The sequence below is a fragment of the Apium graveolens genome, chromosome 8, assembly GCF_009905375.1.
Source record: "Apium graveolens cultivar Ventura chromosome 8, ASM990537v1, whole genome shotgun sequence".
Classification (NCBI taxonomy): Eukaryota; Viridiplantae; Streptophyta; class Magnoliopsida; order Apiales; family Apiaceae; genus Apium; species Apium graveolens.
In genome coordinates, this window is record NC_133654.1 from 147,067,920 (window position 1) to 147,095,381 (window position 27,462).

Consider the following 27,462-nt stretch of genomic DNA (forward strand, 5'->3'; position numbering starts at 1 on the left):
AACTCTTCTGCAATTTTATCTGCTTCATGTCATATGTACGTCAAGTTCAGGAGTATTCTTCATGAATCATGAACGGTGATCATGTTACCTCCTTAGAAGAATTCGATACGAGATGTATGGACTCCGTATGGTTAGCTATTAAGACTTCATGGAAAATGAATGACTACAGTAGGTCAACGATGGACCCTAGTAGTGCAGGAATGATTCTGCGGGTAATGAGCCAATTAATTACAACCGTAAGAGTTGTATTGGAATGGATGTTGAGATTAAGTACCACTAATCGGGTTATGGTGATGTATAAGTTATCATTGATAGACTAATTAAGTCGATTATCTACCTATTGAATACTTATTCCTTCTTATCAATAGAGAGTCGTATTACTATACGAGGAAGGTTGCAGTGCAAGCATAGAATTCTAGTAACGGTGATGTCTAGAATGAAAACCCAGATTCGATTTTCGATGTCGAGGGAGTTTCAAAGGTGATTGTGTATAAGCTCGAGCAAGAGCATGGGTCCATAGAATGATGGATGGAATAGTAAATATTTAAGCATGTAAAATGCGATGCTATAATACTTGATGTTGATATAAATACACATATGTTTTGTTCTCCTATATCAAACCTCTATAGTTCAGAGGTAGGTTCCAAGCCAGATATTTGGTGGCAGTAATTTTTTTTTCCACATATACAATTCTCTTCAATTCGTTATTTTCTCTTCTTTTCATTTCATATAAGCTGAGAAGAACAACCCTTCCAGAAGGGGAGGTATTGTCGAATGACTATCTATCTGTGTGATAGAAGCCGAGTAGGATACCATATATTGTTTAATTGCTTGTCAAGTACTAAAGGCTAGCCACCTTCTGTACTAACTATGCAATGTAACAAGTGTTCATGATCATAGTTGTAACACCCCCAAATCCAAGGTTGTGAATTCGGGTCGTTACGATCACTTATTAATTAAATAATTCTCTTTTCACAATATTACTCGACCTTTTATTCAAACTCACATACACACAGGTTATACGCTTGGAAACATTATCAAATAAATCATTTCCACTTATCTACCTGACGGGGCTGGCGCACAAAAAGCCTACGGAACTCACGAGCGTTCCTTACCCGCCTACGGACAGCAGTCCTGGTCTGATCCATGCTGGTAGTCTGTTGTGATATGATATATAAAAGCAAGGGTGAGCATTAAAGCTCAGCAAGGTATATATCCCCATAATTAAGTATGTAAGGATAAATAAAACCAATAATTATACTTTGTATCTCCAAAGCGTTCTGAAAGTTTATATGCTTATCAAATTTATAATGTTCTCAAAGTCAACTACAATAGTATATCCACTGAATACTTGTATTCATCTCTTTCTCAAAATCATTTTATACTCGTACTCATTTTATTTCAAAATCTCAAGATGTTACTCGAACCAAGATTCTCAAATGGGTGTGATATATATTCATCAACATCCCAATTTAAAACTCAGCCTTATTGGCAGATTTCTCAAATGGATTTGATATATAATCATCAACATCCTTATTTAAACTCAGCCTTATCGGCAGATTTCTCAAATGGATTTGATATATAATCATCAACATCCTTATTTAAACTCAGCCTTATCAGCAGATTTCTCAAATGGATTTGATATATATTCATCAATATCCTTGTTTAAAACTCAGCCTTATCGGCTATCTGTTGTATATTTCACAACAGTTTTTCCAAAATGGAAGAAAGGGACTATACTGGAATAAACCACGTATCGGTGATCAGCCGAATACGAAATTTTCTCTACTAGTAGAAGGAATACAAACCTAGCCGCCTTTGGGCTCATCAAGACACTACACGGTGGTTGCCCATTGCCATGCAAGTCCGAAAGTCAATGGTCACATAGACCATATAACCATACAATGCGCCACTCCGCGCTTGCATAATGCGCCACTCCGCGCCTGGTCACTGCCTGATACCACTCCGTACCGGGCAGGCCACATTCCAGTCCCAAAATAATTATATCTTTTGCTCAAAATCCTTTTTCAAAGGAATAGGTCGTTAAAAGTTGACCTTTAAATAAGATGATTTATTCATCACTTTTAACTCAATTGATCTTTGGGAGTTGTCGGATTTTTGAATTTAAAATCATTTTCAAATCCCTATCTGTAGTAGGGTGACACGTATATTACTCACTTGTTCTTTATTGAACGAGGAAGCAAAACTCTTATGCTTCAAGACTAAGTTCCCTAAGGTTTTGATACGTTTCAAATGATTAATCTCTTTCAAGAGTTTTGAATAATTTAGAAAGTACCTTTGGGAATTATGTCTATTTTTAAATAAGTTTTTAGAAGTCCAAAGATATTAAATATCTAAGGTCTCATAATTATATAAGAGGGATTTAATGAATTGATAAAATCTTAAGTACAAAGTATTTCTAATTAAGGTTCAATGAATTAATAAAAACCTTAAATACAAAATATTTTGTGAATAAGGTCCAACGAATGGAGACACCTTAATCAAATAATCAAAACATGATTTGGTATCCTATAATTGCTCTTTGAATAGTTAAATCTTTATTAAATAACTTGAAATTATTTATAAACTATTCAGTATATTTTTAAATACTTTCTGGATATTTAATAATCCCTTAAATATCGCTTTATAAAATAATCAATCAAGTAAGGGTGTCCCTTAAATGAATAAACCAATATTTCTCGAAGTTTAAGTCAAAATCTCAATTATTCGCTTGATATATATATTACGCGAACGTACTTTGTTTATCGAAATAGAAATCTTTCGTGTCCGGCTCTCTCCGGAATTAAATCGTTATTAAAATATCTTCAACTCCCATTATCATATATTATATTTGAAATACGTTTCAACTTCTCATACTCGTGTAAAACGAAATTTGTTTTCGTAAACAATCGCATAATTCGTATGCATTGATATCATAGACAAGCATATATATATTTGAACTGTAAATCATGGCATCAATATCACAACAGTATATATATAGCATGGATAGTATGAGATAGGGTTTCGAAAACTTGCCTCGAGTAATCGAAGTGGTATGGTATCTGGTGTTTGGTTGGCGATCTATAAACAAGAACCAACGGTCTAAGTTAGTACGCGATTAACGTCTCGCTTTTATTAAGCAACTTTCGCAACTACTCAAGTATAACGAATCTCCGATGGTCACATTCTCAACACTTATATTCTCACTTTATAACATGGTCGAGTTTTGAAATCGATCGTTCGCTTTAGAAAGTCCATTTCGAGTTTTAAGCTCGAACGTGAGAAAACGCGTGTCAAAACTAGGTTTTTATGCGTTTCTCGCTTGCGCTCTCTTTACCAAAATATTTTTATAAAATCTAAAAATTAATATTTTCTCAAAATTCTTTTTGGACAGTCTTCTCTACTATCATATCCATTTTTCATAATTTTTCCAGAATCTCGAAATTATTTTAAGTCCTTCAAAATCACCATGCAAGTGGACTTAAGTGCAGTTGGCTAATCGCAGAAATGTTTTACACTAAAACGACCATAACTCCTAAACCGTAAATCTCCTCATGATGATCTACACATGTATAGAAACTAAAAAACAAGATCTATCTGCTCATGGCAAGTGGTTTTCAAATTTTAACAATTTTCATGGCCGAATGTCCTGCAGAAAACAGATCAAGTGCAAGAATGCCCAAACTCAATTTCTACTACTTGATCTTAACACAATCACTACCTATAACCATCATAAACACAAGTACTTCTCAAGATCCACCCACATGAACCTTATATGCTCTATATAGTACCACATACATGGATTACAACTCAACATCTCAAGTCTTTAGCAAGAACATAATCAATACAAACTCAAACAAACACAATCCTTTGGATCTTAACACTACAACAAACATAACTCTTAAATTCAACCATAAAACCTTAAAAGGTTGAAAGTTATACCTTCTTGGATACTAGGAAGGTTAGTTCTAGGATGATTGAGGCTTGGTTTGCTTAGAAAACACTTAGAAGGGCTAGATCCTTAAGAAACAAAACAAAGAAACAAGTTAAAATTTCGGAGTTACCTTTCAGCACCTCATTCAAACATTTTTATAAAATTGAAAAAACATAATTTGAGGCTGAAATTTGGTACGAAGCTTACCCATGATATAGAAAAGCTATGGTAAAAATTTCATGATATTTGAATGAGTATATTTTGAGTTATGAATTTTTCTTTCTCCCTTGCTCAGAAAATCCGAACTGCTGGAATGAAAAATGGGAGAGCTTTAAGTGAGGGAAAAGTGGTTGTTTTCTTTTGTGGCTAAAGTGTGGGAGTGTATAATGAATATATGGGATGTATGCAGCAGATTTGATAATAATTTGGCAAAGGTATGGGTTGGTTTTATTGTGTGGTGAAGTGAGAAAAGGGAGAAGTATGGCTTGTGTACTTGTTTGTCTCCCATCACTATTCAACACTATTCCACTAACTATTCTAGTTAGCTTCTAATCATCTAGTTACACTCCTAACTACTAGTTAGGACTTGGTTATGCATGGCCAACTTGCATGGGATTTAATTTCTCATTCGTTTATTTATCGTAAATACAATCGTCGTTCCATTCCGATAGTTTCCACATATAACGACTTGTTTCGTAGCAATTTCTTTTATCACTTATAATCCTATAACCAATTCCATTCCTTCTCTTGATCATAGAAATACCTTGATATATTATTTATTTCACATAGTATTCCCGGTTCTACGCCATTCTTTACGGATACGAAAACACGTAGTATAATCGTGAATCTTCGAATTCCGTCGGCTTTTACATTCACTTATTTTCCTCGATAAACAAGAATATGATCTCGGATTCTTAAAATTCCACTATTCATTTTATGATGATCCCCATACGTATTACTTAATCAGCTCAAGTTACTATTCACAGAAGTTTTAAAATATTACAAAAATCAGGGTTCTTACAGTCTCCCCCCCTTAAAAGGATTCCGTCCCGGAATCAACTCACAAATAGATGGGGGTACCTTTCTCGCAGGTGGCTCTCTAATTCCCAAGTCGACTCCTCGACCTTGGGATATCTCAACAAGACTCTGAATAGCTTGACACTCTTGTCCCTGAGTACTTGCTCTTTTCAACCAATGATTTCAACTGGTTGCTCAATGTAGGACATATCTAGTACTTACTCATGTTTCACTATATTCTTGGTATCCGCATTATACTTTCTAAACATTGGCATATGAAAAACACTACGAACCTGTTGAAGGTTTGGAGGTAAAGCCAATTCGTATGCCACGGTTCTATTTGTCACAAAATCTCAAAGGACCCATATATCGGGAACTCAACTTCCCTTTCTTTCCAAATCTCATCAGTCCTTCCCATGGTGACACTTTCAAAAATACCTGGTCACCCACTTCATACTCTCTGTCTTTTCGTGCTAAGTCGGCATATTTACGCTGTTGGTCATCCTCTGATCAACTCAACTATGTCCCTCGTTCTTTACACCAAGTCGGGACCTAGTAACTTTCTTTCACCAACTTCATCCCAGTACAAGGGTGAATGGAACCTCCGACCATACATCGCCTCATGTGGGGGCATATCTATACTCGCATGATAACTATGATTGTAGGCAAACTCTATCAAAGATAGGTGTTCATCTCAATAACCTTAAAAATCAATTACAAAATTTCTCAACATGTACTCCAATGTCTGAATGATTCACTCACTTTGTCCATCGGTTTGGGGATGGTATGCAATACTCACATTCAGTTTGGTTCATAAGCATTCATGAAAGCTCCTCAAAAAAATCTGGAGTTGAATCGGGGATCTCTGTCAGATACGATAGCTACAGAGACTCCATGTCTTATCACAATTTCCTTGATGTATAGCTCTGCTAATCTATCCACCATGTAGGTTTTCTTGATTGGAAGAAAGTATGCTGACTTGGTCAGTCGATATATAATTACTCATATTGCATCACGGTTAGCCTTAGCTCGGGGAAATCCTACCACAGAATCCATGGCTATTTGTTCCCACTTTCACATCGGAATTCCTAAGGGTTGTAGGAGTCCCCTCGGTCGCTGATGTTCCACCTTCACTCTTTAACAGGTCAAACACTTACTGACCCAATTGGCCACGTCTCTTTTCATGTTGGGTCATCAATAATATTCCTTTGGATCTCGGTACATCTTGGTACCTCCAGGATGAATTGAATATCTAGAATTATGTCCTTCGCGTAAAATTTCATCTTTTAATTCTCGAACATTCGGAATCCAAATCCGGTTCGCATACCTCATAATTCCCTTCTCATCTTTCTCATATTTGACTTCTTCTCAGTCAAAGATTCTCGCTCTTCATTCGTCTTCTCTTCCTGATAATGTCCCATCTTTTCTAACAATTCCAGTTCTAATTTGATCTCAATTAGTCCATCAGTCCCTTTACCAGTGACTTCACCTCTATCTCCATCTCCTCGAGTTCTCTCACTAGTTCCTCCGGCGTTGTCAACATCTTGAGTCTCTCTTTACTACTAAGGGCATCGGCCACCACATTGGCCTTCCCTAGGTGATATAAAATCTGACCGACATAGTCTTTCATTAACTCTAATCATCTCCTCTATCTCCTGTTGAGTTCTTTCTGAGTAAATATATACTTAAGGCTCTTATGGTCAGTGTAGATCTCACAATTTTCTCTGTATGGATATTGTCTCCAATTTTTCAAAGCAAAACTATTACTGCTAATTCTAATTCATGAGTAGGGTATCTTACTTCATATTCCTTCAGCTGCCGTGAGGCATAAGCAACCATTTTCCCATGCCACATGAGCATGCATCATAATCCTTTATGTGACGCATCACTATAGATCACAAAATCACCCTTTCCATCGGGCAATGCCAGCACGAGGGCTGATACCAAACTTCTTTTCAATTCCTGAAAACTTTCCTCACATTTTTCATTCCACACAACCTTTTCCGTTTTGCAAGTAGGCCTAATCAAAGGTCCTGATATCTTAGCAAAATCCCGTACGAACCTCTCATAAAACTGGTTAATTCCCAAAAAGTTCCTACTTCCGTAGGTGTGGTTATTCTTTCTCATTGGAATACTGCCTCAACATTGGTAGGGTCAACTAACACTCCTTCACTGCTCATCAATTGTCCTAAGATCTGAACTTCATTTTGCCAGAATTTGTACCTTGAGAATTTGGCAAACAACTTTTCTCTTCTCAATGCTTCTACCACTATCCTCAGATATTCCGCATGTTCTTCTTCCGTTTTAGAATAGACTAAAATATTATCAATAAAAAAATAATGACGCACACGTCCAAATACTTTTTAAACACTCGATTCACAAAGTCCATGAAAGCTACTGGGGCATTCTTTAGCCCGAACGACGTCACCAAGAACTCATAATGTCCATACCTCGTGCGAAATACGGTATTTGTCCCATGTTTTAATCTTCAGTTAGTGATATCCCATTCTTAGATCGATTTTCAAAAAGTGTACCACTCCTTCAAGTTGGTCAAACGAATCGTCAATTCTAGAGAGAGGGTATCTGTTCTTAATAGTCAGCTTATTCAGTTCCCTATACTATGTGAACAATCGCATACTACCGTCCTTCTTTTTGACAAACAACATTGGTGTGCCTCATGGTGACACATTAGGTCTCATCATTCCTTTATTCAACAGTTCTTGCAACTGTGAAGTCAATTCTTTCATTTCAACCGGGGCTAGCCTATATGGGGCTTTTTGAAACTGATGCCATTCCTGATGCTAATTCGATAGCGAACTCTATCTCTCGGTCAGGTGATAATCCTGAAAGGTCTTTGGAAAACACATCCTCAAACTCGTGAACAACTGGTATGTCACATACATCGGGGCTTCTCTCTTGGTACCCGCCACGTATGCTAAATACGCTTTGCTATCTTTCCTCAATAATTTCTTCGCTTGAGCAATATTCAAAAATTTCTGGGTCTGACGCTGACCCTTAATCACAATTTTCTTGCCGTTCGGCATTCGGATTTTAACTTTCTTTCCTTTATAATCAATCTGAGCACCATTGCTCGATAACCAATCCATTTTTAAGACCACACCAAATTCTCTCAGTCTGAAAGGAATTAAGTCCAACTTAAAGTCCTTCCCTCCTAGTTCCCACTTGCAGATTAGATGAATTTCATTAATTGGAACAACCTCTCGATTCACTATTTTTATTCGCAATAATTCTCGCGTTGGAATCACATTAAGTTTTAACTTGGCCAAAATCTCGCGATATAAAATACTTAGTTGCTTCAGAATTAAACAGAATATTTGCAGTAAACAAATTGAGTAAAAGGTTACCTGCTATCACGCCCTAGCTGGGTTGGGGCAGTTGCTAGAATAATGTCCTGGTTGGTTGCAATTAAAGCACCTCAGTAGCTCTTTTCCCACATTACATACCTCGGGATGTTTCTCCCCACATGACTTATGATCTGGTAGGGGTGACCGAAACTGGTTATGAAACGTAGTCCAATATTGACCACCTCCCTGGGTGATACTCTTGCTTACCGGTTCGCTAAAGCTATTTCCGCCAGCTACGGTAGTGGCGAACCTGGTACCCACTGTGGGTTGGGACACCACTCCCCTCTCAGTCCTAATCGGAAACTTCTGTTTATCGCTCTGCCGCCTTGGCTTCCGAACTCCTCTTCTTGCTCTCTTCCTCTTTTTGACTTTGCTCGCTCTCTGCCTCTACAATCGAGGCCTTTTTGCACATAGTCTGTTATCTCAAGTAATGACACTCGATCCTGAATCCATTGTTTCAGCCCTTGCTGAAATCTCCGCACCTTTTTCTCTTTCGTGTTCACAAACTCCGGCACGAATCTCGACAGTTCAATAAATTTGGCTTTGTACACAGCCACTGACATCTTATCTTACTTAATCTCTAGAAACTTCAACTCCATCTGAGCCTCCATAAACCTGGGAAATACTTTTCCCCATGTGATAATCACATCAGTCTCCAGGGTTCCTTTAGGTTCCCACTAATAATTTGCTTCACCTTTTAACACATAACTGGTGAACACAGTCTTTTGCGTCTCTTCTATGGGCACTATCTCAAAGCTCTTTTCCATTTCTTTCAGCCAAGCTCTGGACTTAATAGGTTAGCAGTCCCTTGAAATTTCTGGGGGTTTTAACCACTTAAAGGCCTTAAAGACTATTAGTAACTGGAACATGATCCACCTAGGGTTGATGGTGACAATTTAAATTCTCTCGAAGAAGATCCATAATTTGGTCCATGGGGTTTCCTCTCTGGCCTTCCCCCTCGTTAGTATCCATAGTTTCTTCTTCATTGTAATACTCTAAGCCGAATTCATTATATTCGACTTCCTCGTGTTCTTGGTTATTTTGGTTTACCAATTCAGCAGGGTTTGCTCTAGTTTCCAAATATGTCGGGGTGGCATCGTTGATGCTGATTATAAAAGATCACCAATATAACATTATTCGCGTCTCTACTCATTATGTTAAAGTCACTTAATAACTCGCTTTGTCACAAATACATTCTTCATTCCTCTTTAGTTACTCGCAACGTTGTGCCCACGCACCTGATTTGATGCGTTAACAAAAGACGACATCATGTCGAGAATATACACGTAGCTCCTAGTGACATCCCACTCTTGGAATTCTGCGTCAGACTTATTGGTCTTCTCCTCCAGTAGTTCGGAGCTTGCATGCGTTGATTGCAGGAGCATGAAACTTTTCAGAAATTATTCTGTCGATTCTCGCTTTCCGTGTCGAACCATAATGGCTTAACGGACTGAAATGATTTCGTATTATTCGCATAGCATTCTCATCTTGGGACACGCTAAAATCTTCCTTATAGGACATAGATTCCTCAATGGTATAGCGAATACCCTTCTTGGTAGAATCGCTGTTCGTCATGTATTGAACCCTTATTATCGGAACAATACTTTCAACCAATTCAGGTAACGTAATAACCTTAATAGTAAAAGAATTAAGCATCTTGATTCTTGCCTAATATGTCTCATCAAGGACACTCTATAAAGAGCTATGAGTGGCAAGACTCGGGTTTTCCAATCAACCTATGGTATTGGGGTATCGTCTTCATCCCGCTTTCTCAGGAGACTTAGCTCCACTTCTATATCAACATTATAAAAAAATCATGTACAATTTTCTCCTTTCCTCATTCTGTCGATCTTAAACGATTCCATTAATTTCCGTATAACACTTCACATAAACACTTTAACATAACTCCTGGTAGTCCATCAACAAACTCTATCGGCTCAACCAATGGACTCTCTTTCGCATATAACTCTTAGAAATCTTTTCTCTGAGTGCTACAACTCATTCTCTTCCCTTAATGTTGGCTTTTCAATCGACTGTTAATAACTCAACCAATGCCTCAACTCTTAAGGCTAAGGTCCCCTTGGGTACTACCGTCGCGACTACTTCATAGTAATCCGACTATGAACTCGATGAGAGTTCTTGTTAACTTTTAGATCCTCAGTCTACCCATTTTACTCTTACTGTTTCCAAGACTTATAACCTTTGGCTCTGATACCATTTCTGTAACACCCCCAAATCCAAGGTCGTGAATTCGGGTCGTTACGATCACTTATTAATTAAATAATTCTCTTTTCACAATATTACTCGACCTTTTATTCAAACTCACATACACACAGGTTATATGCTTGGAAACATTATCAAATAAATCATTTCCACTTATCTACCTGACGGGGCTGGCGCACAAAAAGCCTACGGAACTCACGAGCGTTCCTTACCCGCCTACGGACAGCAGTCCTGGTCTGATCCATGCTGGTAGTCTGTTGTGATATGATATATAAAAGCAAGGGTGAGCATTAAAGCTCAGCAAGGTATATATCCCCATAATTAAGTATGTAAGGATAAATAAAACCAATAATTATACTTTGTATCTCCAAAGCGTTCTGAAAGTTTATATGCTTATCAAATTTATAATATTCTCAAAGTCAACTACAATAGTATATCCACTGAATACTTGTATTCATCTCTTTCTCAAAATCATTTTATACTCGTACTCATTTTATTTCAAAATCTCAAGATGTTACTCGAACCAAGATTCTCAAATGGGTGTGATATATATTCATCAACATCCCAATTTAAAACTCAGCCTTATTGGCAGATTTCTCAAATGGATTTGATATATAATCATCAACATCCTTATTTAAACTCAGCCTTATCGGCAGATTTCTCAAATGGATTTGATATATAATCATCAACATCCTTATTTAAACTCAGCCTTATCAGCAGATTTCTCAAATGGATTTGATATATATTCATCAATATCCTTGTTTAAAACTCAGCCTTATCGGCTATCTGTTGTATATTTCATAACAGTTTTTCCAAAATGGAAGAAAGGGACTATACTGGAATAAACCACGTATCGGTGATCAGCCGAATACGAAATTTTCTCTACTAGTAGAAGGAATACAAACCTAGCCGCCTTTGGGCTCATCAAGACACTACACGGTGGTTGCCCATTGCCGTGCAAGTCCGAAAGTCAATGGTCACATAGACCATATAACCGTACAATGCGCCACTCCGTGCTTGCATAATGCGCCACTCCGCGCCTGGTCACTGCCCGATACCACTCTGTGCCGGGCAGGCCACATTCCAGTCCCAAAATAGTTATATCTTTTGCTCAAAATCCTTTTTCGAAGGAATAGGTCGTTAAAAGTTGACCTGTAAATAAGATGTTGTATTCATCACTTTTAACTCAATTGATCTTTGGGAGTTGTCGGATTTTTGAATTTAAAATCATTTTCAAATCCCTATCTGTAGTAGGGTGACACGTATATTACTCACTTGTTCTTTATTGAACGAGGAAGCAAAACTCTTATGCTTCAAGACTAAGTTCCCTAAGGTTTTGATACATTTCAAATGATTAATCTCTTTCAAGAGTTTTGAATAATTTAGAAAGTACCTTTGGGAATTATGTCTATTTTTAAATAAGTTTTTAGAAGTCCGAAGATATTAAAATCTAAGGTCTCATAATTATATAAGAGGGATTTAATGAATTGATAAAATCTTAAGTACAAAGTATTTCTAATTAAGGTTCAATGAATTAATAAAAACCTTAAATACAAAATATTTTGTGAATAAGGTCCAACGAATGGAGACACCTTAATCAAATAATCAAAACATGATTTGGTATCCTATAATTGCTCTTTGAATAGTTAAATCTTTATTAAATAACGTGAAATTATTTATAAACTATTCAGTATATTTTTAAATACTTTCTGGATATTTAATAATCCCTTAAATATCGCTTTATAAAATAATCAATCAAGTAAGGGTGTCCCTTAAATGAATAAACCAATATTTCTCGAAGTTTAAGTCAAAATCTCAATCGTTCGCTTGATATATATATTACGCGAACGTACTTTGTTTATCGAAATAGAAATCTTTCGCGTCCGGCTCTCTCCGGAATTAAATCGTTATTAAAATATCTTCAACTCCCATTATCATATATTATATTTGAAATACGTTTCAACTTCTCATACTCGTGTAAAACGAAATTTGTTTTCGTAAACAATCGCATAATTCGTATGCATTGATATCATAGACAAGCATATATATATTTGAACTGTAAATCATGGCATCAATATCACAACAGTATATATATAGCATGGATAGTATGAGATAGGGTTTCGGAAATTTGCCTCGAGTAATCGAAGTGGTATGGTCTCTGGTGTTTGGTTGGCGATCTATAAACAAAAACCAACGGTCTAAGTTAGTACGCGATTAACGTCTCGCTTTTATTAAGCAACTTTCGCAACTACTCAAGTATAACGAATCTCCGATCGTCACATTCTCAACACTTATATTCTCACTTTATAACATGGTCGGGTTTTGAAATCGATCGTTCGCTTTAGAAAGTCCATTTCGAGTTTTAAGCTCGAACGTGAGAAAATGTTCGTCAAAACTAGGTTTTTTATGCGTTTCTCGCTTGCGCTCGCTTTACCAAAATATTTTTATAAAATCGAAAAATTAATATTTTCCCAAGATTCTTTTTGTACAGTCTTCTATACTGTCATATCCATTTTTCATAATTTTTCCAGAATCTCAAAATTATTTTAAGTCCTTCAAAATCACCATGAAAGTGGACTTAAGTGCAGTTGGCTAATCGCAGAAATGTTTTACACTAAAACGACCATAACTCCTAAACCGTAAATCTCCTCGTGATGATCTACACATGTATAGAAACTATAAAACAATATCTATCTAGTCATGGCCAGTGGTTTTCAAATTTTAACAATTTTCATGGCCGGATGACTTGCAGAAAACAGATCAAGTGCAAGAATGCCCAAACTCAATTTCTACTACTTGATCTTAACACAATCACTACCTATAACCATCATAAACACAAGTACTTCTCAAGATCCACCCACATGAACCTTATATGCTCTATCTAGTACCACATACATGGATTACAACTCAACATCTCAAGTCTTTAGCAAGAACATAATCAATACAAACTCAAACAAATACAATCCTTTGGATCTTAACACTACAACAAACATAACTCTTAAATCCAACCATAAAACCTTAAAGGGTTGAAAGTTATACCTTCTTGGATACTAGGAAGGTTAGTGCTAGGATTATTGAGGCTTGGTTTCCTTAGAAAACACTTAGAAGGGCTAGATCCTTAAGAAACAAAACCAAGAAACAAGTTAAAATTTCGGAGTTACCTTTCAGCACCTCATTCAAACATTTTTATAAAATTGAAAAATATTAATTTGAGGCTGAAATTTGGTACGAAGCTTACCCATGATATAGAGAAGCTATGGTAAAAATTTCATGATATTTGAATGAGTATATTTTGAGTTATGAATTTTTCTTTCTCCCTTGCTCAGAAAATCCGAACTGCTGGAATGAAAAATGGGAGAGCTTTAAGTGAGGGAAAAGTGGTTGTTTTCTTTTTTGTGGCTAAAGTGTGGGAGTGTATAATGAATATATGGGATGTATGCAGCAGATTTGACAATAATTTGGCAAAGGTATGGGTTGTTTTGATTGTGTGGTGAAGTGAGAAAAGGGAGAAGTATGGCTTGTGTACTTGTTTGTCTCCCATCACTATTCAACACTATTCCACTAACTATTCTAGTTAGCTTCTAATCATCTAGTTACACTCCTAACTACTAGTTAGGACTTGGTTATGCATGGCAAACTTGCATGGGATTTAATTTCTCATTCGTTTATTTATCGTAAATGCAATCGTCGTTCCATTCCGATAGTTTCCACGTATAACGACTTGTTTCGTAGCGATTTCTTTTATCGCTTATAATCCTATAACCAATTCCATTCCTTCTCTTGATCATAGAAATACCTTGATATATTATTTATTTCACGTAGTATTCCCGGTTCTACGCCATTCTTTACGGATACGAAAACACGTAGTATAATTGTGAATCTTCGAATTCCGTCGGCTTTTACATTCACTTATTTTCCTCGATAAACAAGAATATGATCTCGGATTCTCAAAATTCCACTATTCATTTAATGATGATCCCCATACGTATTACTTAATTAGCTCAAGTTACTATTCACAGAAGTTTTAAAATATTACAAAAATCAGGGTTCTTACACCAATGATAAGGTTGGAGAGTTGAGTGAATCCCAGCCTAGCCACACTGCAGTTTCCCAACAAACTGCAGTGCTTAAATAGGACAAAAGCTTACTTCTAGCTGCATCCTCCCAAAAGGATGTGGCTATTGAACAAAGATCTCAGCCAAGAGCACAGGCCAAAAGGGTTAGGGACACAAGCTCACCCCAAACTTACACAAGAAAAAAGAAATCCAAAACCATTGGGGATGCACAGGGCACACACATAGTGCAAACTGGTGCTAAAGACACAGTCCCTGCACTTTCTTAAATTTAGTTTGATGTGGCTCCAATAAATGTGGAGTCACAACCAAAATCTCTTATAATAGAAGCCTCTGAAACACCATACTCACCAACAAACTCTCTGGAAGTGGATATGATAAACACTTCAATTCCTGATTCCCCTTCTTTAACTCTGTTGGGGAAGCCAAAATCTAGTGCAAGTGAGCATCATCTTTTAGATGATTTGTTGGCTCACTTGCCAATTCTTTCAAATACTTTTGTGACATCTGTGCCTCAAATAACTTCAATCCACACAGAGTCAACAATAGTTTCTCTTCCCACCTCATTCATTTCTACTCTCTCGATGGATATTGCTCATCCGTCGAGTAGTGATTGTATCCCGACGGATAAGCTTAACAGCAGTTATCCGTCGGATAGCTTTACCACTCACCTGATGGATATCACTTATCCGTCGAGTGTCTCTGCACAACTTCAAACTTCAATTATTTCTAGTGCAGAAGATTTAGTGGTAATACAGTCACTCTTAGGACTGAGAGAGGAGAGTGCATTGAGTGAGAGGCTGGGTTGCTCCCAAGCAAAAGGAGAGGAAAAGAGTGAATCTCAGCAATCCATTTATTCAGGATTGGCAAAAGTGAGTGAGAGGAGTCCCACCTTAGTAGATGAAGGTGAGGGTGTGAGGGTGGGGAGCCAGGGTGAGACCCTGATGCAACAAAAGAGAGATTATAAGAGAAAGGCAGGTACAGGAGAAATAAGGGTGGATCCAGCCATTGCTAGTGAGTCAATGATTGTGGATGATACTGAAAAGGGAAGACAATTTCAGCAACATTACAAAGCTGAAATTGATAACATTTCCTTGGATGCTGACACTTTTACTCATCATGTGTCAGCCTATCAATTGTTGGCTGCTCAGGGCAATGTGGAGGCAGAACAGACTTTGAATTTAGTACACACCTCAGAATCTCTTCAAAGAGATAAAGCTGCTATCAATAGGATGCCTTCTCAAGCTGGTGATCCATCTGAAGAATTTTGAGTAAATTCTAATGATGATGACTCTGTTTCTCTGGATGGAAGCATGAACTTAGGGGGATATGAAGGCCCAAGTTCTGTTTTAAATTTACCTGGATGGGCATGGATAAAGGAATCTACACCAGGACAATTTGGTGTATCTTTGGTCAAGCAAGTGATGGCTATTCAAAAGGCCCTTCAGGAAACTTCAGATGCTGGTACCAAGGCTATTCTTCAAGCTCACCTAGACTTTCTACATCTCATGAAGATCCAACACTTAAGACAGAATCTGAGTGTGGATGAACTAAAAAGAGATATAGCTGACTTGAAAACTTATAATTCTGAGAAGCTGGATTCAGTAATGCCATATGGTACCATGCAAGATCTATTACTGAGACTAAGGAGAGAATCAGATTCTGAAAAGAAGCTAGCCAAGCTGGAAGACAGAGTTCAAGTTATTGAGAATTCAGTGGCTATCCTTCTTCAAAATCAACAGACTCGGACAAATCTTCTCATGCAACTGGCTAAAGCACAAGGCCTAACTCCTCAACTTGATGATAACAAAAGGGGGAGAGAGAATCAAGTAAGGGGGACAAAGGACCAACTGAGGGGGAGAAACTTCAAGTACAAATCATCAAAGTAATTGTACCTTCAATTACTGTCTCCAAGCCAACAGTTGCAGATGGTATAGATCTAATTAAAGCAACAGCAGCAAATTTGAAAGTTGCTGTAAAAGGAAAGTTGAGTTTGATCAACTGGAATAAGATTGATGAGGAGATACAGAAAAAGTTTGAACTAGTCAAGGAGCCAGTTAAGTCAGCCATCCATCACTCTCATGTCAAGCCAATTAGTGTGAATGAGATGAGCATGAACTATCTGGAAAAAGGACAATCTTCCTGTATCAAGTCTCCAAAGGCTGAAAAAATTCTTAAACCAAGGACAAATTATCCAAAATCATCTTGGAAGAACCCTATGGACACTGTGTATGAGACACCCAAACCTGATGAAAAGAAGCTTCTGTCAAAATCTATTGTCTTCTATAAAGATCCAGCTGATTCAGCTTCAGAAAGGAGAATTGCTAAGATATTCAGAAATGGAAAAGAAATTTGTGTGGTAGCTGGACATCCACAATTTGCTCAAGAAAAGAAAGAAGAAAAAGCCAGATTAAAGCAGGAAAAGAGGTAAGCTACTCTAGATGCAAAGAAGTCTAAACAAAAGAAAGAACAAATTGCTATCTTGACCAAGCTACAGGCTGTAAACTCTTCTCAACAAATTCCCTCTCAACCATCTGAAGCTGCTGAATCAAAGAAGAAAATTGAAGAACAGAAGAAATCCCCAAGGAAGAAAGAATTGGCTAGAAGAACAAAAAGGAAACTGGATGTTGTTGACAAGGAATTGGAAGATCAATTTCCTAAGGAATCCACACCAGCTACAACTCAAGCATCAAAGCCCTCTGTGGTATTTGAAGACATAAGGGTGGTGGATCCCTACAGGAACATACATGGTGAACCTATTGTGCCAAAGGATGAGCCAATAGAGTGGGATAACATACCAATTCCTGACTTCAACTTACCAATCCTTAGCAAACCAAAAAGGACAAAGTCAAGGGCAGTCAAGAAAGTGAAGCTGTCACCTCTCAAATCCAAGTCAATAGTTAAAGCTCAACCCAAGGTCAACAGGGGAGACTACTTGTACTTGTGTGACCTCAAAGAATTTTTAGATCTAAATCTTTATCTGGATGAACTGGATGAAGTAAGGGCAATTGATGCATACAGAAACCTACCTGAAAGGTTAGTGTTCAAGTACAAAGGAGGAAGGGAGATTCAGTGGCCACTTCACAGGATTTTTCAAGAAAGCCAAGATGTGCTGATTAAAGTCTATTCATCCTTCAAGAAAAACTTTGGGTTCAATGTAACTGCAATAAGACTAGTATTGTAGAAGATTGAAGAGCTAAGGAGTGTTAGAGCTAAGGATGCACTCCCAAAGACACTAATTATCCCATATACAGGGAGAAGAGTGCATCTAAGGCCCTACTGGCTGATGGAGTTCATGGATGATAAGGGTGTGCGAAGATTCTTAAGATTAGAAGACCAACTGAGTATCTCTAGCAATGAGACTCTCTTGGAAATGCAAGAAAAGCTAGATCTCTCAGAACCTGATGAACTGGAATTCCACAGGCAGCTCCAGAATCAAATTGAGGAAAATAACAGAAAGCTTGGAAGAAGATCCAGACCTTCAAGGAACTAGAAAAATCTGCTCAAGCTAGAGGAGCATCTTGAATTGACTGTGAGCCAAACCTTGTACATTTTGTTTAATTGAAGCACTTTCAGTTTATCTACTTATCTTTAAAGATGTATGTTCAGGATGTTTTGTTATCATCAAGTATCTCTTAATTTATGGCTACAATTCCAGTAGACATAAATTGGGGGAGATTGTTGTGCATATGTTGTGTACTTGATGATTACATAAACAAAATATCTAAGTAAAATTTACTTAGTGAAATTATGTAGCACTCGACGGATAAGAATTATAGTCCCAACGGATAACTCATTATAGTCCCGACGGATGATTAACTTATTATCCATCGAGTGAGTAGCTTATGTAATAATAAGTTTGTCGCACAGTTATGTATGCACCTTTGTATAGAATCTATAGTAGCATATAAGTCATGTTGACATTAACTGGATATGCAGAATAGGTTGATTAATTGTACATAAATGATATCTTGTAATTCTGCATAAGTGAAATAGAGTCAAGTGCCAAAATAGCTACCGACGGATGATTAACAAAGCCATCGACGGATGATCAAATGACTATCAACGGATGTTTAATATAGCAGTCGACGGATGATCAATTAAACCATCAACGGATGTTCTGAAAGTCGACAGATGATCATATGAAGAATTCAAACAGCAGTTGAACAGTGAAAGCTGACACACAGCCGTCGAGATGTATACAAACACACTGTAGAAGCCCATTAACTGGGTAATAGAGGACGAAAAGCAGCAAAGCTTAAGACTGATAGTTTTTATATTTGTTCAGTCTTTTTGACTTTGTAATCTTGGTATTATATAAACCAAGAGTGTAGCAAATAGAAAAATAACTGAGATAGCTGAGAAACACAAAAATAGAGTAATCTTTGTAAGCAGAATCATTACCATTTCCTGTATTCTCAGTAGTTCAAGTTTGTAAGCAGCTGTGAGCATTTCTGTACACAGAGTCCTCTCGATATATTATATATATCTCTGGTAGAATTGTTTAAATCCACCAGAAAGTTTTTAAAGACTTTTTTTTTAATTACTTATGTTTTGATTCAATTAAGTTTCTATTCCGCATTGTGCTAATCAAAACATTATATCTATATTTGAGTTGAACATCTTTATTTCGAGGAAAAGGTTCAAGAATTCCATTCAACCCCCCTTCTATAATTCTTGTTATATTGTTAAGGGACTAATAGAGCACACAGTTGCATCATCTCTGCATCAACATCCACTTCAGATAAATTTTCAGATTCTGAATCATCATCATCAGAATATAATGACTCTGAATCAGACTGTATGATGAGACCCTTTCCTTTGCCCCTCTTTGAGACAGCCACTTTAGGAGATTCCTCCTCAGCTTTAAGTGCAACTGTCTTTAACTTTCTTCCATGCCTTTTGCTCCTTTGATCCATCTCAAGTTCATGAGTCTTAAGCATACCATAAATTTCATCAAGAGTAGTTTCAGCAAGGTCATAGTTGTCTTTTATGGTAGTAGACTTCAAATCCCAATTTCCAGGAAGAGCTAAAAGGAATTTTAGATTTGAATCTTCAAGATCATATTCCTTGTCCACCAGTGACAAATCATTCAAGAGTTTGGCAAATCTGTCATATATATCAGTTAGTGACTCATCAGATTTTGAGTCAAAGTGCTCATACTCTTGTGTGAGTATTGTCTTCTTGTTCTTTTTGATGGATTTAGTTCCCTGGCATCTTGTCTCCAAAGCATCCCATATTTCCTTTGCAGTCTTGCATCCAATTACCCTGTTTGACATGACATTGTCAATTGCACTAAGAAGTAAATTCCTTACCCTTGCATCCTTGGCAATAGATGAGATGTCTTCAGGTGTGTAATCACCTTTCTCCTTTGGTATGGTCTTTACTGGTTGATCAACAACTACAACAGAAAGCTTGGTAGGCTTATATGGTCCATCATTAATTCTATCAAGGTATTCTGGATCTGTGGCTTCCAGAAATATAGCCATCTTTACCTTTCATATAGGATACTCAGATGCTCTCAGTATGGGAACCCTAATACTTTCATATTGACTGTGGGTTTGATTGTTCGAGTATCTTGAGATTTGATGGGCTTAGGTGGTGTTTGTGTTTCGTCAGACATGATTGTAAACTGGATCTCACTATTTGTATATCAACAGAGATGCTCTGATACCACTTGTTAGGTCATACAACACTATAGAAGGGGGTTGAATATATTGTTTATACAATCAAATCGATTTAGAACACAATTATGTAACAGTAATCAAGTTTATTCAATATAATAAGCTTTTTTACAAAGTAGGTTAAATTACTCTTTCAGTGATGAACAATATCACTAAGAGCTGCTAGGTTACAATGAATAATGTTCTTGTGAATGATAACACTTATAGTATAAACCCTAAGTTGTATTTATATAGTACACAGTTACAAGATGTCTTCTAATTGATTTGGAATATAATTATGTCTTCTAAAATATATCGATCAGATATTATCTTTTACAAGTCTTCTAGTATTCCAACTCCAAATCATATCTTCCAGTGTTTTAGTCATGATCCTCTCCTGTAAATCAGCTGCATTCCTTATCTGAAGTACCCGCACTTAAGTCCTGATATGAATCCTGACAGCCTTAAGTTCTGATATAAGTTCTGACTTCAGTAAGTTCTGATTTCCAGTAAGTCCTGATATAAAGTTCTGAAACTAAACACAACAAATTAGACATGATATCAAAAATATATCTAACAACAACTCTGGTCCCTGAACCTGTAGAAGTACAAATACTGGAAAACCAACAGGGACCTTCCCAAGCTGAGACCATTTCTTCAAACCAAGTAGCAGCTAGGAAACCAACCAATTCATCCTCTCAAAAGGGTGAAGTGAGTAAAAAGAAGAGAAATGAGATAATCCTTACTGTTATGAATGAGAGTGGTGAGGAACATATAGAACCTGAGTCGCCATTGGTCAAAAGGACAAAGAAGGCTAAGAAATCACAGCTGACCACTCAAACCACCTCTGTATCCTTCCAAAAGGATGCAATTGTACAAATGGGGCCAAAATAAATTCTAGAGACATCCTCTCAATATGATGTTTCTATTGAAAAGAGCATTCTCCCCAATGCATCTTGTACAGAGTCTGCACAACCAACACTTAAACAAATCCAAGTATATGTTAGGAGAAATAAGGATGGCACACACAAGGAGAGCACATCCCTTGAAGCTCCCTCATCCATTCAGGGGGAGCTGCCAACACTCAATCATGAGCTTCACAATCTTATATCAAATATTTCTTCTTCCAATACTGAAACACTTGAATCAAATCCTCAAGTGTTGCACCAATCAAGTGACTTGGTTCAAGAAACCTTGCTCACCACCCAGAAACTACAATTAGTTGGTGAAAGGCTACATGTTGGGGTAGACCTTGATGACACCAACACAAACATGGGGGATTCATCAGTTTTTACTGAAGACCCCATGGAGATCATAAATGCACCTTCAGGTGCAAATCAGTCTTCACATACTGTTAGGTTTGAGGGTAGTACTCTTGAGGGGGAGCTATCTAAATCCTCTTCAATTTAATTGGAGGTTCCTGTTCCGGGAACAACTCCCCTCAAAACCCTGGCTGAAATTGCTTTGACAATTGAAGCTGGGAGTACAATTGCTAATGATCATGTCATAGAGGAGGCAAGTATAGTACATTTAAGTGACAGTGTGGTGCAAGACACACAAGGGTTTGAGACTGGTGCACATGACAGTAACCTAGTCAAATACCCTCCAATTCAATTGGAGGTTCCCACTATACGCGAGGAATAACAACTTGTCACAAACACTGAGAAATCTGTGAGTCTAACGGTGACTTCTGTCACAGGTGGTTCTGACTCTCAACCTCTTAACCTCAACAACCTCACCTAATCTCCCAATGGCTCCAAGAAACTGAAGATCAACCTTCAACCATTGAAGATCTCATAATTGATCAGCTTGGAGGCCTTGCACAAATATCACAACAACTACTCACATCCAACATGTCAAACCAGGACTACCAAGCTATCGTGCTCACCTACCAGGCTGATATTGAAGAAAATTAAGCTAAAATTATTGATGAGGATGGTTAGGATACAAACTGTGATGCTTGGTTGGATAAGGAATTTACTATTGAAATGAATGCTATGCTAGCTCAGTTCAGGGAGGAGTACATCACTATTCTGGGAAGCAATGCTAGATCTTTAACTCATCAGGAAGTGTATGATGCCATCAATGATTTTTACAAAGCTCAAATTAAGGATTTCCACAATTATGGAAAAGCATTTTAAATCACATTGAATGGACATCAAGACAAAATTATGAAAATGGTGAGGGAAAAGATGGATCAAATCATCCCCTCTCAGACTGAGATCAAGAAGCAATTCAAAACCTTTTCAGAACAAATGTCAAGGTATGATCTCAGTGGGATTGACAAAAGTGTTACAGAGCTCAAGGAATCTTTTGCAGCCTTCCACAAAGTGGTTCAAGATCACATCACAAACTCAAATGACACAAGGTGGAAGCTGGATCAAATGCACACTGCAAGATACACTCATTCCCCTTTGGTTGTTAATGAAATTCAGAAGCATGTGCAAGCTTCATTTAGACCATCTACTTCTATCTCTACTTCATGCTCATCTTCTCAAGACCTTAAAGATCTCAAGGCACAGGTTGCCTCACTAGAGACCTCAAATACTTCTTTAAATGCTCAAGTCCAGGCTTTGACTTCTCTAGTCAAGAGTCAACAATCAGATATCAAGACCCTGGTGGACTCTCACAAGCATCTCCAAATGCAGAATTCTGTTACTTTGGGGGCCATCATGGGGAAGCTCAATATACCATTGCCCTCTCTACCTGAAGAAATAAGGCCAGAATTACCAACTCCCCTACTCATGCCTGTCACCAAGACTAAGGGGGAGATTGAGGATATGATTCAACAATCCAGGGATGCTAAAGCTAAGTATAAAGAGCCTGTTCAGGTTGGTCAAAGCTTTTCAAGTAGTCAAATTGATGTTGGAAAAGAAAGACTTCTAAAGGCTGCAGAAGGACCCAATCAAGACCAAAAATTCAGTGAACTTCTTGCAGTACTAAGAATGTCTCTTAAAAACAACAACATGACCTACAAGAAAGCTTTGTCCAAGATTATCAACTTCATCAGGACAGTGGTTGTGAGAATTGATAATTTCTTGGAAAAGAGAATTGTTGTGAATATCAATGATGGTGGTGTGGATAGATGTCTTCAGGTATCTCTTCCGAAATTTACAACCTTAAGAGCATCTGAACTGTTTGTAATGATTGAAAAAGTAAATCTAGTTATTCAAGAAGACACCCAACATCTCCATGAGCTCAAAAATGCACAGATAATAGCTTTTCATGAAGCCTATCTATATCCACATAAAGGGGTAGTCTATATCTGTCCAACAACCAAACAATGCAAACATCTCCTTGTTTCTAAACACTGTGTCAGATCAAAAATGAGGTTGATCATGACTTTATAGTCTGATCTAAAGTACAAAAGGAGCAAGAAGCATGATGATATGGAGATGATACATATCTTAGACAAATATCTTGTAAATGTTGACACCATGTTGCCAAACACTCAATATAACTTAAGAAATGACAAGGATGATGATGAGCAGAAGGATGATAAATAAAAACCTTCTGGCTCAAATCCAAGTCAATCATCACAAGCAACTGGCAGTAAGGACAAGAAACAAGAAGAAAAGAATGATGATGAAAAGAAGAAAGGGGATGAGAGAAGGAGGACGAAAAAGCAAGATGGCTCAGAACCACAATAAACCCTAAAAATCCAAACAAATAAAGCTCAACCTTCAAAGCCAACAAACTCAAACATCAAACCACCTCAAACCTCTAAGCCTAAATTCCTATACAAACAAACTGCTAACATCTTTCTAAAAATACCAATCACCTCAAGCCAAACATCTCTAAAGAAAATCACAAACTTACCTTCTGTCAAGCCCTCACTCAAAATTCACTACAATTCTGTTGGGAGGAAACCTAAGAAAACTAAGAATGATGAAAAGGTATAAGTTACTGAAAGGGCCATCTGGAATTGTTTCAAGCAAAGTGATTTTCTACCTCTAAACTGGTGTAGTTCAGATGAAGTCTACTTCCAACAACTAGCTAAGGAGATAATCAGAGTTTGGGTTGTAATACTAAGGGAAGTAAGAATCTACTATGAAGATGGATCTTTCACATTTCTTGGCTACAGCTTAATGGACTCTCTCTCTCCCACAAAAATCAAGAGAGTGATAAGTTTACTGAAGGATAAGGATATTGATACAAGAGCATGAAGATCTGTTTTGGCTGAATGGTTGATTATAAGGGAGGAAAGAAGAGCAAGGAATGAAGCTGAATATGAGGACAAAATAAGGAAGTATGATGAGGAGATTGAATTGTATATTAAAATATCAAAAGAACTCAAGGCAAAAGGAATGAGCATAATTTCTAAGGATGGAAAATTTCCAAATGTTAAAGCTGGCAAATTCATAAAATTTAGGATTGATTTTCTAAATGGTTATGCAAAGCTAGACACACTTAAACTTGTGGAAGCTCTAGAAGGGGCACCAATAATAGAAGAACTTTAAATTCTTGTTTACTTAAAGGACCTTATTAAAGAAGAAACAGAAGCAAAAACAGTCTTTACCTACTGTGTCAATTTTTATGTATTAGTCTTATTTTCCATTATAGCTTGGGGTTAGTCTTCTTAACAGGAATGAATTTGTGTTAAGCAATCTTCTCACAAATTGGGGGAGATTGTTGTGCAAGACATGCCTGTACAATAACAAGATTAAGTCAATATGATAACCCTAAGTAAGTTGTATGATAATCTATGTTTGTATTATGTATTGTAATTCTTAAGTCTGTAAAAATGTTCAAGGGAAGACTGGAGTCTTTTTCTGTAAACAATATCAAGCCTAAGAATTATATCTGGAAGAAGATCAAGAAGATCATGCCTCAGAAGAATTGTGAAGAAGCTTGGAGTTGAATAAATCTATTTCGGGAAAAAAATTCTAAGTAAGATTTCTACATGTCACAGATTAAGTATTATAGAGAAGTCATTCGAGAACTCCAGAATGACTTATCGACAAGTCAGGAAAAGCTACTAGAGAACTCAGAGATATCGACAAGCCAAACTGAAGACATGAAAATTGGAGATATCGACAAGTCATTTCTTCTCCAGAGAACTCTGAGATATCGATAAGTCTATTTTTCACTAGAGAACTCAGAGTTATCGGTAAGTCAAAGTGAAGACATGAAGTTGTGAGATCTCGACAAACCAAATTCTCTTATAGAGAACTCAGAGACTTCGATAAGTCAAAACATCTATAGAGTAATTAGAGATCTCGATAAGCCAATATACTTATCGAGATGTCAAGTTCTCTATGTACAAAACTGGAGATCTCGAGGTAAAACTTAAAGTACAAAATGCAGACCCGTTCAATATCTAAGATTATCAATCGACAAATAATCTAATCAGTTGGATTGACAAGTCTACAAAAGCAGCTTGAAGAGTGCAAGATCAAAGGCCAAAGTTAACTGGCAAAGTAAAGTCACAGGCGTGCAAGATTTGTTGGGGTTAAACCCAATATGTGGTATGGGCTTGGTGATACAAGACATAATTGGATTGGGTAATAATTGTATTTTTGACAATTATTATCATAATGGGATTGAGTAATAATTATATGTGATGACAATTATTATCATAATGAGAATGGGTAATAATTGTATGGGTAGACAATTATTATTATAATCAGATTAGGTATGTCTTGTTGACTAAGTTTGTGATGGCTATATATACATAGTCATGTTATTTTTTTGATGTATGCTTAAGAGATGTAGTCATCTTAGGTATCGTGCGGGAGATGCTTGAGCATTGGTTGGCTCACGTATCAGTTTGGGACACCATTCAGGTGTTATGAATTGATGTATTATTGATAATTGTTTTGATTATTAATACAAGTTGTCACGTGAGTTTTTCACGTCAAATATATTGTTGTGTGTTTGTGTGCGTACTCTATATTGGTAGAATTGAATCTCGAATATGTGTGTGTGTTTCCTCCTAACAAGTGGTATCAGAGTCGAGGTTCGAGGTTCGTGATGAATTGGGTTGGAGGAAAGTTCGAGATTCAATTGGTATGGTGGAGTACGTTGATGGATTTGCTGACAAAGTTATGTGCGGTATGTCGGTTAACTTGCACCGTGGATCAATTCGTTTAGACTCGAGGTGGAAAATGGACGGGATCATTGCAATAGTTTCAATGGTTTGATGGTTGATCGACCAGGTGAAATTTTTTGGATGATACTCGTGATGTTCTTCAAAATAAGCCGAAGGATTGTGAAAGTAAGGATCGGGTGACTCAATGCTGAAAGGAGGCACTCGTGGTTGATGCACGTGATTTTGTGGATGAATATGTCATTAGGATGAAGAACGGTAGTTTGGAGTTATTGGAGGTCACTATACGGGTCTTAGTGATTCTCAAAAGTTAGAAGAACGAGATGAATAGATTCTTGTTCGAGGGGAGGCATCGGCGAACGGACGTTGATGTTTTGATGGTTACCATTCAACCTGATCTGAAGTATTGGGTTAAACGGGAGGATTGTTTGGGTTAAACCCAATATGTGGTATGGGCTTGGTGATACAAGACATAATTTGATTGGGTAATAATTGTATTTGTTGACAATTATTATCATATGGGTTTGAGTAATAATTGTATGTGTTGACAATTATTATCATAATGAGAATAAGTAATAATTGTATGGATAGATAATTATTATTGTAATCAGATTAGGTGTGTATTGTTGGCTATGTTTGTGATGACTATATATACATAGTCATGTTATTGTTTTGATGTATGCTTAAATGATGTAGTCGTCTTAGGTATCGTGCGGGAGATGCTTGAGCATTGGTTGGCTCAAGTATCAGTTTGGGACACCATTCATGTGTTATGTATTGATGTATTATTGATAATTGTTTTGATTAATAATAAAAATTTGGGACGTGAGTTTTCACGTCAAATATATTGTTGTGTGTTTGTATGCATACTCTGTATTGGTAGAATTGAATCTCGAATATGTGTGTGTGTTTCCTCCTAACAAGATTAGCAAAGATACACTAAGCCATAAATAGAAAGATTTGATTATCTAAAAATAGGGTTTAGTACATGTTGTTGCATGTTGTGTAATAACCAGTGTTTACTGTTCTTTAAAGTAAACACTGGATGCTTTGTTTAGATGTAACAATTTAGATCAGAAAAATCTTGTATTCTCTCAAGGAAGAAGCTAAGCTCTTTATCAACAAAGAGTCTAGAAAA

The 27,462-nt window shown here is 37.0% G+C and overlaps 2 long non-coding RNA genes across 2 annotated transcripts; both read right to left on the reverse strand.

Moving 5' to 3' along the window:
• Nucleotides 1–2,794: 2,794 nt before the first annotated feature.
• Nucleotides 2,795–4,292, reverse strand: LOC141676837 (uncharacterized). The gene is made up of 3 exons (XR_012557171.1): nt 4,142–4,292; nt 3,943–4,020; nt 2,795–3,081 (listed from the first exon to the last, which is right to left on the reverse strand). It is a non-coding gene; the product is annotated as an uncharacterized LOC141676837 (long non-coding RNA).
• A 6,282-nt stretch (nt 4,293–10,574) lies between these two features.
• On the reverse strand, nt 10,575–13,623 carry LOC141676838 (uncharacterized). The gene is made up of 3 exons (XR_012557172.1): nt 13,579–13,623; nt 12,672–12,716; nt 10,575–10,793 (listed from the first exon to the last, which is right to left on the reverse strand). It is a non-coding gene; the product is annotated as an uncharacterized LOC141676838 (long non-coding RNA).
• Nucleotides 13,624–27,462: the final 13,839 nt, after the last annotated feature.